The sequence below is a fragment of the Silene latifolia genome, chromosome Y, assembly GCF_048544455.1.
Source record: "Silene latifolia isolate original U9 population chromosome Y, ASM4854445v1, whole genome shotgun sequence".
Taxonomy (NCBI): Eukaryota; Viridiplantae; Streptophyta; class Magnoliopsida; order Caryophyllales; family Caryophyllaceae; genus Silene; species Silene latifolia.
This window is the reverse complement of record NC_133538.1, coordinates 272324398-272339506: the sequence shown is the minus strand read 5'-3', so window position 1 is coordinate 272339506 and position 15109 is coordinate 272324398. Positions and strand designations below refer to the sequence as shown.

Genomic DNA, 15109 nt, shown 5'->3' with positions numbered 1-15109 from the left:
TGTGTGACGGAGTCAACTTGATGTCTTCCTCCCCTAGTAGCTTTTCTTGGCCTACTATATTGAGAGCTGTGAACCACTATCTCCTCTATCTTTGCCCAAGTTTGGTTGTCATCTACCTCTGTGAATCTTCCATTAGAACCGATGTTGAGCACATTCCTTAAATCTTCATACAAACCATTCCAAAATTGTTGGACAAGAAACCATTCGCTTAGCCCATGATGAGGACAAGAGCGACATGTATCTTTGAATCTTTCCCAAGCCTCATATAGAGACGCTTCATCTCTTTGCTTGAACCCGGTGATTTGGGCTCTTAACATGTTGGTCTTCTCCGGAGGGTAGAACTTCTTGTAAAAGGCAAGTGCTAACTTCTTCCATGAATCAATTCCAAGAGTGGCCTTGTCTAAGCTCTTTAGCCATTGCTTTGTGGCTCCAATCAAGGAAAAAGGAAACAAGACCCATAGAATTTGGTCTTGAGTTACTCCCGTTTGGGAAATAGCATCACAATAGTCACAAAAAGTCTCCATGTGTAGATGAGGATCCTCACTAGGCATCCCTCCAAATTGACTTTTCTCAACTAATTGTATGAATGCGGATTTGGCAATGAAATTACCGGTCAAGTAGGGTGGTGTTTGAGTACCATTTGGTAGGTTCCCCTCGGTTGGTATGGAATGAGATGGAAATTTAGACATTGTAGGTTAATTTTGTGGTTGGTTTTGAGTTGGATTTTCCTCTCCTTGTCTTGCAAAAGGGTTGGTAAACTCAACACTATCTGATTGGACAATATCAATGTCCACAAGTTCTCCAATACCCACGATTGTCGAAATCCCTCTAACAGTTCTTCTAATATTTGTCAAAGTTCTTTCAATCTCGGGATCAATAGGCAAAAGACCGCCTTGTGATCTCCTACACATGAAAAAATCAAACAACTAGAAAACAATTAAAACTACCTTGAGGAGTTTGACTTCCCCAAGGTTAAGAAAGATACAACTAAAAACAACAAATGATAACAATTCAACTGAACACCGTCCCCGGCAACGGCGCCATTTTTGATTCGGTGAAACTTTGTCGTCTAAGTTTACCAATCAAAACACTATTTATAATCTCAATAAACTACTCTTAGTAGAGCGGTAATTAAAGGTCGGATCCCAAGGGACGGGTATTGTATTGATTTATCGGTTGTAGAAATTTATGTCTTAGGTGTCACAATTTGGGTTGAGTTTGAGGTTTGCAATCTAAACTACTTAACAAAGGAAATGTAAACAAATGAAAGTAAAAAACAGCAAGGAAAATGGGGTTTGTAAACAATTGATTAAAACACTAGGGTGCCATGGGTTCACAAGGGAATCATGCTGAGATCACATAAACAAGTTTTATAGATGCAAGCAAATTATTGTTGTAGTAGAATCGAGTTAGTTTATATCTTACAATTCCTAGGAAGTTTTGGGTCTCGGAGCGGAGTCGGTCACTTGTATCGGTCTAAGAGCCAACGAATATCTCCTTCCGGTATCAATTCGCCCTAAAACACTATCTGCTTAGCTTCCGCCCTAACTAAAGTATCCTAATGTTCACTGCAGGTCTCACCCCTTTCAACCTTCCGGTCTAGGTCAAGGCTTACCAAGATTAATTATCTATTTTTGTCGACTCAAGTAGACAAGAACAATTATATGCAATGATTAACAACAAAGACATGATTTTAGTAACAGATCTACAAACCTAATTAGCAACTAACATCAACTCATAGGATCCCCTAAATCCTAGCAGGAGAATTAGCTAATCATACTAGTAAATAAGGCAAGAGCGAAAGATAAAGAAATAATAACCATTGCAAATTAAAGAGAGTAAAGAGAGAATTACAAGTTAAGATCTGGAGTAAAGAGAGGCAAGAACAAAGTAGCAGCAAATAAGAGAGAAAAACAGTGTTTAAGAGTGTATGAGATGATCTTAACCTAATCCCCCGACTTCCTTTATATAGGGAAGTGTTTATTAACATAAAATAAACCTAACACGGAATAAAAATCCCGAGTATATAAGCTAGTCACTCGATCGAGCAACTTTATATCACTCGATCGAACAAATCCAAACTAAAACCTCTCGATCGAGGACTTTAGGTACTCGATCGAACACTATCAAAAATAAGCCATTCGATCGAAGACAATAACTACTCGATCGAACAAGATAGTACTCGATCGAGTACTTTCCAGCGCACAATTTCTACTTTGCGTACTGAACTTCAAACGGCCGCCATTTCTTCGTTACTTGGTCAAAAAGAGTGTTTCCGGTGGCGTTGGAAAGCCAAGAGGATAATATTTCATCCCCAATTGGAATCACCTGAAAATAAATTGTAGAACTCAACATATGGCCTTCAAAGTAAGCACTAAAAATTTGAAGTTCTTCCTTTGCTCGCCTAGCTATCTTACTTCTTTGCGCATCACAATTAGTAGTTTCCAAGCTTTGACTCAACTCATCTCCTAAATGCATGCATAGGGACATCTATTAAGCTTGATTTTCCTTCTCTTTGGTTCGTTCCTACTAATAAGACAAGAGAAACTAAAGTAGACAATTCGGGGGACATTTGTAGCTAAACACTACTAAATATGCATAGGAATGCGTGCAAATGAAATACAAAATGCCTATATAAAATGCACGCATCAGGTGTCAATCACATTAACAAGTCTAAACATGAAGGGTGAGTAAAACAATAAACAAGGATTAAGCAACGGATACAAGGAATTGTGCCAATTTAGGATGATCCAAATAGTAAGCAAAGAATAATAGAAGAAAACTTGATGAATGATGAAGAGTTGTCAATTCTCCAATAAACCCAAATAGTCTTCAAATTGCCCAACTAAATCTACACTTGAATAATTAAGGAAAGATTAAGATGTGATTAAGATTTAATTGTATAATTGAATTGTATTAATCTAAGATAATCTCCTATTAAACTTGATTAAAGCTTGATAAAATTTGGTGTTTAATCTCCTAATACAATGAGGTATTTATACTAAGTACAAGTATTAGGGTAACTAAGGGCTTAAATGACGATTAAGTCCCTAAAATGAAGATTAAAACCTCGCAAGTCCCTCAAGGAGACGCTCGACCTGCCCCTGTTGGACGCTCATGTTGTAAAGGAATACGCTCGTCCTACTTGTGGGACGCTCAGGCTAAGTCTTGGGATGCCCATCTTACTCTTCAGGACGCTCAGGCTGAGCTTGGGACGCCCGTCTCATAGGTCAGTTTGGCTTCTTCTTCAATTGGGTGCCTCATGATCCGTGGGGATCGTTCAGGAGCCTTGGGGGTCCTTCATCATTGCCCAAATACATGTTTTATTGACTTAGGCATTTAGTATTGGTCTCCTCTTTGTTGCTTGGTCATTAGATGCGATCCATTTAGCTCCGTTGTGCTCCATATACGTAAGGTTAGCATTCCTCTCCTACCAATGACACAAAACCTCAAACAATACACAAAGTAGGAAGCTAAAGATAAGAAACGACCCTAATGCATGCAAGAAAGCATATGAACGAGGATAGTTATGGGACTAAATGTGTGCAAATATGAATCACATCAATAATAAAAGCAACTACTAAAATTTATTACACAAGAAGCTTAAACAATCACGACTGCAATGTCCATATACTCGGTCGAGTATCGAAGAGTACTCGGTCGATTACACGATACTCGACCGAGTATCGACTTGCTCGGCCAAATTTTCGAGTCCAGAACTCGATTTTCGCAACTCATGTTCATGGCATAAAAACTTTAACCTGCAAACACATCGCATGTCCACTACCAACACAATGTTCACGGTTTTATCGATCTACTAACAATGCGAGAAAACAAGTAGTGGCCTTATGGCCGATTAAAAACTCTCAAATATAAAAGAAAGTACGATAAAGTCTAACAAATATCCAACAATAATTCCAGAAAAACAAGCGGAGCTCAAACTCCCGCATCCTCCTCCATATCATCTCCACCCCCGGTACCAGATGTCCCTGCTCCCTGAAAACCTCCAGATAATTAGCCTCCACTACCGGTCCACCTTCCTGCCTCGTCTAGTTGGCTGCCGTAGTTGGCTCCCCACGGTCCTGCAAGGCAGCCAAACTCGATCTCCGTTGGTGGTATCTAAGCGTTGGGGTCCACCCCATAACTATGGAATACCTCGGTGTCAACCCCGGGTCCTCTCCACCAAACTGGTTGTGCCAACTCCTTCCCTATGCCCTGGTTGTAAGCCATCTCATGCATGTTCCGTAGCACCAAGGTAGTAGAGATTCGCTCGGTCAGCTCACTAACCTGCATCTTAGGGTCGTGGAAGGTGGGGTAGGGCGAGTACTGCGATGGATAAAATCTAGGTGCGATATAAGAAGGCTCAGTCTCGGCCTCGACCTCTCTAGCCACTCTCCCTCTACGATTCTCACGGGGTGGAGGAACGCTCGCCTACTTCTTTAAAGTGGAGACCAGCTCAAGTAAGTCTAGGAGGATGGTGGGATCGATCAGGTAAAACTGAGGCTCAGGTTCCGGTTCCTCACTCTCTGGGTCATACTCCTCTAGGTGGTTCACCACCGGTAAGTTCTATGGATTGGGAAGTACCATCCATCTTGTCCCCCTCACCCTCCAAGCCAAGGACCCATCATCCAACCTCCTAAGCCACTTAATATGGCACTAATACCTCTCATCCATAGTAGGAGCGGTCTCAAACAACCCAGTTCCCGACGCAGGTGGGGCCTCAAAATCAGTCAGTCTCTGAGCCAAGCTGGTCACTATAGCTGCACAAGTAAGGTAATAGTTCTTGGATCGTGCCATAAGAGCCAAGCTGGAGCATACAACCCCGGGATCACTGTAGTAAAAACGCATTCCCCGACGAGGGTTAAGATCGGACATCAACAACATCACCTAATGGGTGTTCAACTTGCTCACATCGTCCCTCCCAAACAGCAGACAAGTCATCATCCTTAGAAACATACGGAGTGACACATGTTGAACATCATTAATCAACATGGCACTCGAGCTCGGAATAGATCTACCGGTCAGAAAAGGTAGGCAGTGGGTTGCCCCACTATTGGTCGCAACATCCCTCAAGTATCCCTTCTTTTAGTCTCTAGCCCAAGGTGGTCAGCAAACTCGTCGAGGGTCAGGTTATGGTCAGCGTTCATAAGGCGAAAGGAAACCATTTTTTCCTCTACCTCATAGACCAAAGAGCTCAAAAACTCTAAGGTAAGGAATGGGTCAGACTTCTTTCGAAGTTGGTACAGCCCCTCCATTCCAAATATCTCAAATATGTGTGAGATATCCGACTCCACCCCCAAGGTCGTCAAAATGTCGGGGTCCACACAACGAGTCGGCCTCATGGTCCATCCCATTAAAGCCACAAAAGCAGCCTGCTGCTTAAAATCATAACAGATTACCGATGGATAATCGTCCATCGGAGGAACAAGAGGTGCTTCGCTAGATTGACCAATCATCATGGCGGCGTTAGCGCGAGTCCGCTTCTTAGTAGGTGCTTTTGATTTCGGCAGACTGCAAAAATAGAAGTTCAACAAGGATTTCCCGAAATTTTGCCATGGTAAGGACTATTTTTCAGTTTATACACTTTTAAGACGGAGTTTTAAGGCGGATTTTTTTCTCTCAAAAGACATGACATACCATCTAGGTAAAGCATTATTATCAACTATCAACCCTTAAAAAGCATCTTAGAGGCAATCTAAGTGACCAAAATCAAAACTTTGAGACAAAACCCTCGAAAATTTTCGACATAAAATCGATGATTTTGAGCATAAAAACTGTATTATGCATGAATAAGTCGATGTTCAAGAGAAATTACAACCAAAATATCACCATAGAAGTATAAATCCTTGGATTACAAGAGTAAAATTTCAGATTTTGGGGCCAGTATTCCATTGATTGAATTAAAAGTAAAGAAAGTTGATTAGTTGCATTACCTTAAGTCGGAAATTATCCAAATAGAGCAAGGCAAGAACAATCCAAGAAGAAGTTCAACCAAAAATAACCCAAGTTTGTTTTTGAAAGAGAAATTTTGAAGAATATGTGTGTAAAAGTGAAGGTAGGAGGCGGAATAATGGAGTGAAAAAGAGTTATGGGGTTTCCGGAAAAAAAAAGGAGTTGGACCGCGATTTGTGGGTACTCGGCCGAGTTTTGGGACTACTCGGCCGAGTAGTCTCTACTCGGTCGAGTATTTGGTCTACTCGGTTGAGTACTCAGAGATCAGTAGGTAGTTTAAATTGTCATTCTGAGTACTCGGCCGAGTGCCTTTTTACTCAACCGAATTTGGCCTACTCGGCCGAGTTCAACTGAACAGTGACGGAGTTTAGAATTTCAGAGGGTATTTCCTGCAAAACAGTAAACATTGTTCGGAGTTCCACTTAATCGGGGCTCGTCAAATTTAGATCTTACTTCTAGCATACACAAGGCAACTTTGTGTTATAAGCATCCATTACGATTCACTTACGCAACACATGTTATACTTCACATAATCTGTTAGTAGGACAATTCATGCCACAAGCACATGTATCGCACTCAACTTGATTATATATTCAGCAGAACATAAGAATATATCATTAACTTCATCTACGAGCATACATACACACCAACTCTACAAGTATATACTCCATCTAAGCACACACCCTTAACCCAGTCATTCACATTCCCTGCCCTTTCTTGTCATGCTATAACACTACCATCGTTCATTACCTCTTCCGTCATGCACCACTATGCATAAAACTTTAGACCCAATATTCGACTCATCCATACATGCATATACACAACATCCTTATAGTTGCAGTTCATCTATGACAACCGTTGACACGCATTTAGGGATCCACGTATTCCACAATCAACACACCACCACTTAGATATTTACATATATATTCAACACACACTTGCATATATATACTCCTATACGTCTACCCCTCCATGGTGGCTGGCTTAAGCATGATGGGGCTGGGATTCTGAGATGAGGGCGCCTTCTCACCCAAAACCGACTTAAGGGGCTCCCAACAGACATCCACCAGGTTCACTTTAATTTGACACCCTACATTCATTTGGTTCATTGGTTCAGGTTCCAAAATCGTCGCTCTGATACCACTTTGTAACACCCCCATATACCAAGGTGCCTTACCAAGGACCACCCCAGCATATAAAGGCGCTACCATCTCGGTTGCCCGAGGTAAGTAGATTAAATAAACAATAACAGAATATTTATTAATTAACTTTATCCTTTACAACATAAACTAACGTGAGAAAGATTACAAAATATACAACTGAAAGAACTATTAGATAAGTGAGACAGCGGCATCTAGTTCGACAGCGTGATGACTGAATTCCCTTCCACGTTCCGTAAGCATCGTGACCATTAAATCTTGCTAAACCAACTACTCACCATACCCGAATAGATCACCACAGTTTTGAAAACAAAACACGGGGTCAGTTCACTGAGTAATCAAGATAAGTAAAGTACAAGGAAATAACCAAGACAAAAAACTTAACAACCATTCTCCAACTCCAACCATATCACATATCCGACTGCACACTTACGTGTGTGGCCCTGCCAGATTACCCATCGCAACAGGTAATTCATACCGCCAGTGGGGGACCGCAGCCTTGCCCACCTAAGCCCCGCTTATCGCAACGAGCAACTACCCTAGTCCATTAATGTGCATATCCTCCTTTGTGATGGGAACCACAAGGGGGCGAATCAAGGGCGTGAAGCCATTCCCGAAAATGACTTCATTCAGCCGAGGACGCACCTCACCAATATACACAATCCACCATAATTCTAACAATAAAAAAGGACAAGCCAACAACGATACTAATCATGCAAATACAATCATAATCATCTTAGATCAATTAAATAGACAACTGAGTAGGGAAACCTTACCTATTCGCAGTTCCATGAAAGTTCATCCAACTAACAAGCCACGCAAGACTCCGTGACGAATCCTACAAGTAGCAAAAACATCCTATTAGTAGACTATTCAAGACCTACTGAAATATGATGACAAAACACAAACTCACCTTGAGACGCAGACCGATGCCGATAACGTCAACAACCCGACTCGGCGACTTCAAGCATAAACCATCTTCCTTCTTGGTTTAGGGCAAGGCCATGAGAGAGTATAGGGTGATTAGAGATACTTGGGGGGAGAGAGATAGATTAGGGTTACAAAGAGAAAGGAACTGTCAAAAAGTGAATTGGGTTTACGATTCCGCGTTTCATAATAATACGTTATCTGACGTGGTATTCGGCCGAGTATAGACATACTCGACCGAGTACGCCCTAATCGGTCATGTATCCAAGCTACTCGGCCGAGTGGCCCTAACTTGGTTGAGTAACAAACAACGTTGGTCTACTAACCTCTCCCGTATCCCTTGCTAAGGCACTCCTTTGGTCAATGGGTCAGTCAACGGGTCCCTAAACAGGGCGGGTATTACACATATATTATATAGTGGTTAACTCACCTCCTCTTTCTAGTAACCCACACCACCATACTTCCTTATATTCATTTCCTATAACGTATGTAAATATTCATTCAACTCATATCAATCTTTCTATTCCTATTACACTTGCGAACACTATTTAACAACCCAAGTCATCACTCTTAGTACTTAGCCCTTCGGTAATTCAGTTACCCTCTCATTGCTCCAAAAGTAAAATCCCATTATTTCGTATCAATAACTTCTCATTCACTCTCATCAATAATCTCTCTCAACATGCTACTCACTCTCACTCACCTACAATAAGTCCGAACAATCAATAGTTACTCTTTAATTATTTACACCCTTCTTTAACATCTCCGGAAAAACCAAAAGTATCCTCCTACCCTTACCTTCCCAACGAACCTACACAAACTAGGCTCGCCTCTTAGTAATCCAAATTTCCAAACATAACAACTACGCACAAATCCATGTTGCGGCATAACTCGATCTAAGCTCACTAGATACCATTCTTTTCCATTATTCTATAAAGACTTTCCATTACGTATATCCTTAGTCAACATAGACATAAACACTTCCCTCCATTAATCCTTAAATATTCAAAATTGCAATCATTCAAATCTCTCATTTCAATCCTTTACTCTTACACTCATGCCCACATCGCCACTTGACCATAAACAAACATTACTATCATACTCAAGCTCACACCAATATCATTCACCATATGTGGCAAAACTTGCTCTTTGAATCAATAAACTCATCAACTAGACTTATATCCGTCATAGTTACATAGGACCACACATCCTTCCTACAAACCATACTAATCGTAAGATGATGCTCTCCACATGATAAGATCCGTCTAACTCATGCATTAAGACCAATACATATATAAAACTGTACATTAAGAAGCAAAAGAAAATCTTTGTAAACAATATGACATGCAAAGAAATCAAAAGATAAGCATAAGACCATAACAGAGGTCATTAGGTGGAGTGCTCAATCCACACGAACGAGAATGGAGATCAGAAGCACGTAAGGCCGGTATTAAGGTTGCTCGGTCGAGTGAAAAGGTTCACTCGACCAAGTATGGGTCAATCGGTCGAGTGTGGTAGGCCATTCTATCGAGTAAGGGCCACTCGGTCGAGCACAAAGGTCCACTCGGTCGAGTGCCTGACGCGGTTCTCAGTAACATCTAGTTTTTGTAAAATGGTCATATCTCCCTCATTTCTTGGTCATTTAGGGTGTGTGACCTATATTTAGAATCTTAAGAGAACAAGATATCATCTCTAATTTGAATAAGATCAATATCATGTCTAGATCTCACGTTATGAAAGTTTTAAGATGACCCTTCTATAGACGGACGTTATAACAGCTCGATTTTCTTTCCAAACAACTTAAAGACAATCCAACCAAATGGTAATTCAATTCTCCTAAAAAATATCCCCTAGGTGAGATTTTATAATGCCAATATGCAAATTAAATACTACATTCAATATACATGGTATAACTCACATTCATCCCCATATATCATATTCATATCATATATACTCGATTCTTTAAGTATCACAATTACCAACTCATGCTCATAATTCCCAACAAAATAGTACTCATCACTTCTCATCATTATGCCTCATAAATCATGTTAGCACAGCTTATCCACATTATTCATCATATGCATCACAATGACAACCATCTACGCATATATGACCATATGCACATTTATCCTGCAAATGTAACATCTAATCCACATAGCATACACTCTATTTACCCACTCTAGGTTCTCACAACAAGGTGACCGGTTCGAAACAGAAAGGGCCAGGGTGCGATTGATGAACATCTCCCAAATCCTAGCAATATAGGTTCCTAACAATCTATACCCGGGTTCATTTTATTTGACACCCTACATTCATTTGGTTCATTCGTTTTAGGTTACAAGATCGTCACTCTCATACCAGTTTGTAAAACCCCCATTTACCAATGAGCCTTTAGCAAGACCTTCCATAGTAAATAAGGGCGTCACCAACTCTATTGCCCGAGGTAGTACATATCTAATAAACAATAAAAGAATAGATTAATAACTTTATTAACTTAATAACAAAAGTACTAATTAGAACTCAAATTCTAATCCAAATATCTAACAGCGAAAAATACAAATTAACCAAATCTAACTGTCATCTAAACAAAGCGAGACTCAATAATGTCACGCCTCCTACAGAAATCCCAGCAACAGCTCATAGCAATCACAAGATCACCTATCAAGACTCACTGTTCACCAATTGCCGGCAATATCAAATGGATCACCGCAGACAAGTAAGAGAAAATAAAAAATAACACAAACACCACACAAGGTTAGTAACATTCAACAGATTTAACCACGATTACACAAGATATAATCACAACAACAGTCCACACACAATATCGTCACAATACTCCATCCCCCGTACACCATAGTAATCTGTGTCTGAACTGCAACGCAGACACCACTGGTTCCCATCGCAACAGATAACCAACCTCTGTCGATGCCAGACCGCAGCACGGACATCAAAAGCCCCGCTCATCTCAACGAGCGACCCCAGATCCTTAATGTGCACACCCCCTTGTGACGGGAGTAGCAAAATGCGATATATGGGGGTGAAGTCCATCTCCCGACATGACTTCACAATCATAATCACCACCTCCATCACCATCAACAATACAATAATAATCATGACACCATAATAATTAAAGAATCACATAAAACAACCATCTCATAATTAATCATATAATTTTACTGAGTATGAAAACCCTACCTTTATAGCAAATCCACGTGCGAATAGTAGCAATCAACAATGATCCATTAAGAATATGTCACCTACAACCATATATCATACTAATTACTAACCACCCTTCATTAATCGATCTAGGATACACCCATTACTAATTCTCTGATTTTCCCCAAGTTCTAGGGTTTAGTCACACTAGAAAACTGATGAATAATATAATTACAACACACAATAGAACTTACAAACTTTATTAGCAACGAAGGATCAGAGATGGAGCCAGATCCCTGATTCTGCAATCAATTTCCACACTAGATATGTAGGGATCTTAGAAATGTGTTTAGTGAGAGTTTAGAATGTTTTAGGGTTGTAAAGATAATGGCTAGTAACTGATAAGTCACATTAGAAACCCCCACTTAAACAAGAATTGAACTGGCGGAAAACAAAAAAGACTCAGACCGACATACTCGGTCGAGTGCCCAAGGCCTACTCGACCGAGTAGCACCTACTCGGCCGAGTGTCACAAATACTCGGCGAGTGACACCAAAACAGAACCAGGTTAATTACCCCAACTCACTCGGTCAACCTTACTCGCCAGAATACGCTTCACTCGGTCGAGTACACCCTCATACTCGACCGAGCGCTGCTCTACAAATACGGAGTATTACACAAACCCCCACTCGATCGAGTGCCAGAGTACACTCGGTCGAGTACCCTTTACTCGGTCAAGTCCCTGGTAAAACTCGATTGAGTCCGACTCCAAAGCCTCCACACATATCCCGATACCACAAAAATCACAAGTAATCCTATTTCGCATGCTCTTAATCGCATAGTTACAAAGCAATCACATGGCTACGAAATATAATAAACCTTGTAAACGTATCTACCACATTCATAATACTCTTACTCTATTTCAAGCTTGGCCACCACATCATTATCCATGTAAACTCATCAATCGTTATCCACATAAGTTCATCTATCATGCATAATAGTCACAAATATTCACAACAATGATACACATTCTCGTTTTATTCATCATGTAAAAACACATTTAGTCGTTATATAAAAGCATATTCAAATTTAGTCCCATTTCTAGCACGTATAAAACATTAGAATATCCTCATGGCAAGCCAAGATAAGACACAACTTGTTCACCATACACACCACTTGCAAGGTATCATGTAAAACACGCCTATCAACTCATATTGCAATGCTAGCCAACAACTCATTATGCAAGGAATCCAACAATTTATTAATCCACACATATGACCACACTCAATTCACATAAGCATTAACCAGAACTCATTGCCACTCCGTAGTTTGCCGGTTAAGGGCAATAGGTTCAAGATTTTAGAATGAGGGCGTCTTCTGACCTAAAGCCAACCTTCTATTGTACTTATATCGGGTTTATTTTATTAGACACGCCTAGGTTAATTTTGGTTCATTGGTTCAGGTTCCAAAATCGTCGCTCTGATACCATTTGGTAACACCCCTAACAACCCGGCCGAGGTAATCGGGAGTGCTACCATCTAAGTTTCCCGAGTTAGTCTATCAAAGCTCAAATTAAGTAACATTTATTAAAGTGAATGTTTAATGAATTATATAAAATGAATTATACAAAGTACAATGTCTCAAACTACTAAAACCATTCTAATTTAGTCTATATCGACTAACATGTGACTACTCTACTAGACTCTGAATGTCCGTAGCTCGGCCCATGTCCCGCTCATCACAAAGTCAAAACTTGTACTCCAACTGCTCTCCATATGACCGACAATATCATATGGTTCATCAAAGGCCACCACAATTAAAGAATGTGAAAATCTACACAAAGCCAACACACGTCAGTTTCAATAATACAAATTCTCACGACATTATATGCACACCATGAAATACATTGATTGAGATGCACATGAATCGCAAGTCTCCTCCAAACACAACTCCACATCCACCTAAACCCGGTAACGGCATCGCAACACCGTCACCGACAGTCGGACAGCAGTAAAAAAAGCTACCTGTGACGCACACGGAGTACCGAGCCCCAGCGCTAACCGGACCCCTGCCAGATTCGTGATTCTACACGAATCCCCCTCCTCAAGTCATAAACGTGCATGTTCTCTTTGGAGTGGAAAACTCCAAGGAGCGACCCGGGCGTAAGATGATCTCTCGAATCAATCACATCTCCTTTATGTAGCTGACTTCTTTGCTCCTCTTGACTGGCGGTTTGCTCTTGGACGACTAGGGTTTTGTCGTGGCTGCTTCAAGTGAGGAGATTATTGTAACACCCCCATTTACCAAAGTGCCTTACCAAGGCCTACATTAGCAAATCGAAGTGCTACCATCTCGGTTACCTGAGGTAGTATAAATCAAAGATAACATAATGAAACATTTATGAATATAAAATAAGGTTTAAAAAAGTTACAAGTTCCAAAAACCCAAAGTAAAGTACAACTCGACTAAACCGAATGAAAGTCTAAACAACAGCGGAAGCTAAAATGTGATAGTCTCGCAGATGTCCCGTCCAATCCCGCAACAAGCTCAAACATCAATACCTGCTAGATATCTGTTCACCATCCTTCAATGGATCACCGCAGGTTTTGCAACAACTAAAAAGGAGTCAGTCAACTGTACAACAACACATGCTTAAACAACAGTAAATACCGATAAACTCGATCCAGTAACAGTACAACTTCAACCTCCAAGCATCACTATCTGAGCCATAGCCCAGATCTGCCAAGTAACCCATCGCAACAAGTTACCCACACCGCCAGTGGAAGACCGCAGCCTTGCCACCTAAGCCCCGTTCATCGCAACGAGCGATCCCAGAACATTAATGTGCACATCCCCCTTGTGACGGGAGCCACAAGAGGCGAACATGGGGGTGAAGTCCATCTCCCGATAATGGCTTCACAATCAATACCACAATACCAATAACAACCAATCTCCACAGTAATATAACAATCATACAGAATCACACAATACATGAAATCAATCGTACAAAGACTGAGTAGGGAAATTCTACCTTATTCGAAATTCCGCAATCTATCACAATACAATCACGCAGCTAAAACTGCTCCTCTACGAAATCTCCACCTAACATACATACACAACAATTCTAGCATCAAGATCAATCCTAATTAACCCAATCCCCCTAAGTACTCAGATTAGAGTTTAATTCAATTTTTAAACAAAACCAATTAAACATATTAAAGACAACAAGTACTTACAAATGTGATAAAATACGGAACTCCGGACTCCAAATGCTTAAGTTTCCACCCACAAGATGCTAGGATGTGAGTAAGATGATTAAGGAGGAGATTAGAAATATTTTAGGCTTCAGATAAATGATTAACGACGTGTTTAACAAATATATATAACTCCCTTATCATCTTAATCAAACCGCGGAAATTAACCCGTAAGACCGGGTACTCGATCAAGTACCTGAAGTACTCGGCCGAGTACGCCCTACTCGACCGAGTTCCTCACAACTCGGTCGAGTGCACCCAAAACAGCAGCCGGTCTAAAAGCACTCGGCTAGCCTACTCGACTGAGTGCATAGTGACCAAAATTCTGTGGTATTACAATTATTGTGCCAAGTCTTCCTCCAAAATATGAACTAACTTGGACTAGGCTAATTAGACATGTGTGTATTTATATAACTGCCTTTTACTTACAATAATATATGAGAATACCTTTAAATGCACGAGGTTCAGCCCTAAGTATATACTCCCTCTCATCCACTCTTTTCTTCCCATTTGAAGTGGGCACGGGGATTAAGGGTGGAGAGTATAATATTTATAAAAATATGAGTGGCGTTTGGTAATTGGAGAGAGATATGAATAATTAGGATTAAATATTAATAAAGGAGATGGGTGGGGTTTGGTTATTGAAGAGAGGTAGGAATA

General features: G+C 40.6%; 1 pseudogene; it reads left to right on the top strand.

The window, feature by feature from the left end:
* The first annotated feature begins 210 nt into the window (after nucleotides 1-210).
* Nucleotides 211-309, top strand: LOC141636706 (small nucleolar RNA R71; annotated as a pseudogene).
* Nucleotides 310-15109: the final 14800 nt, after the last annotated feature.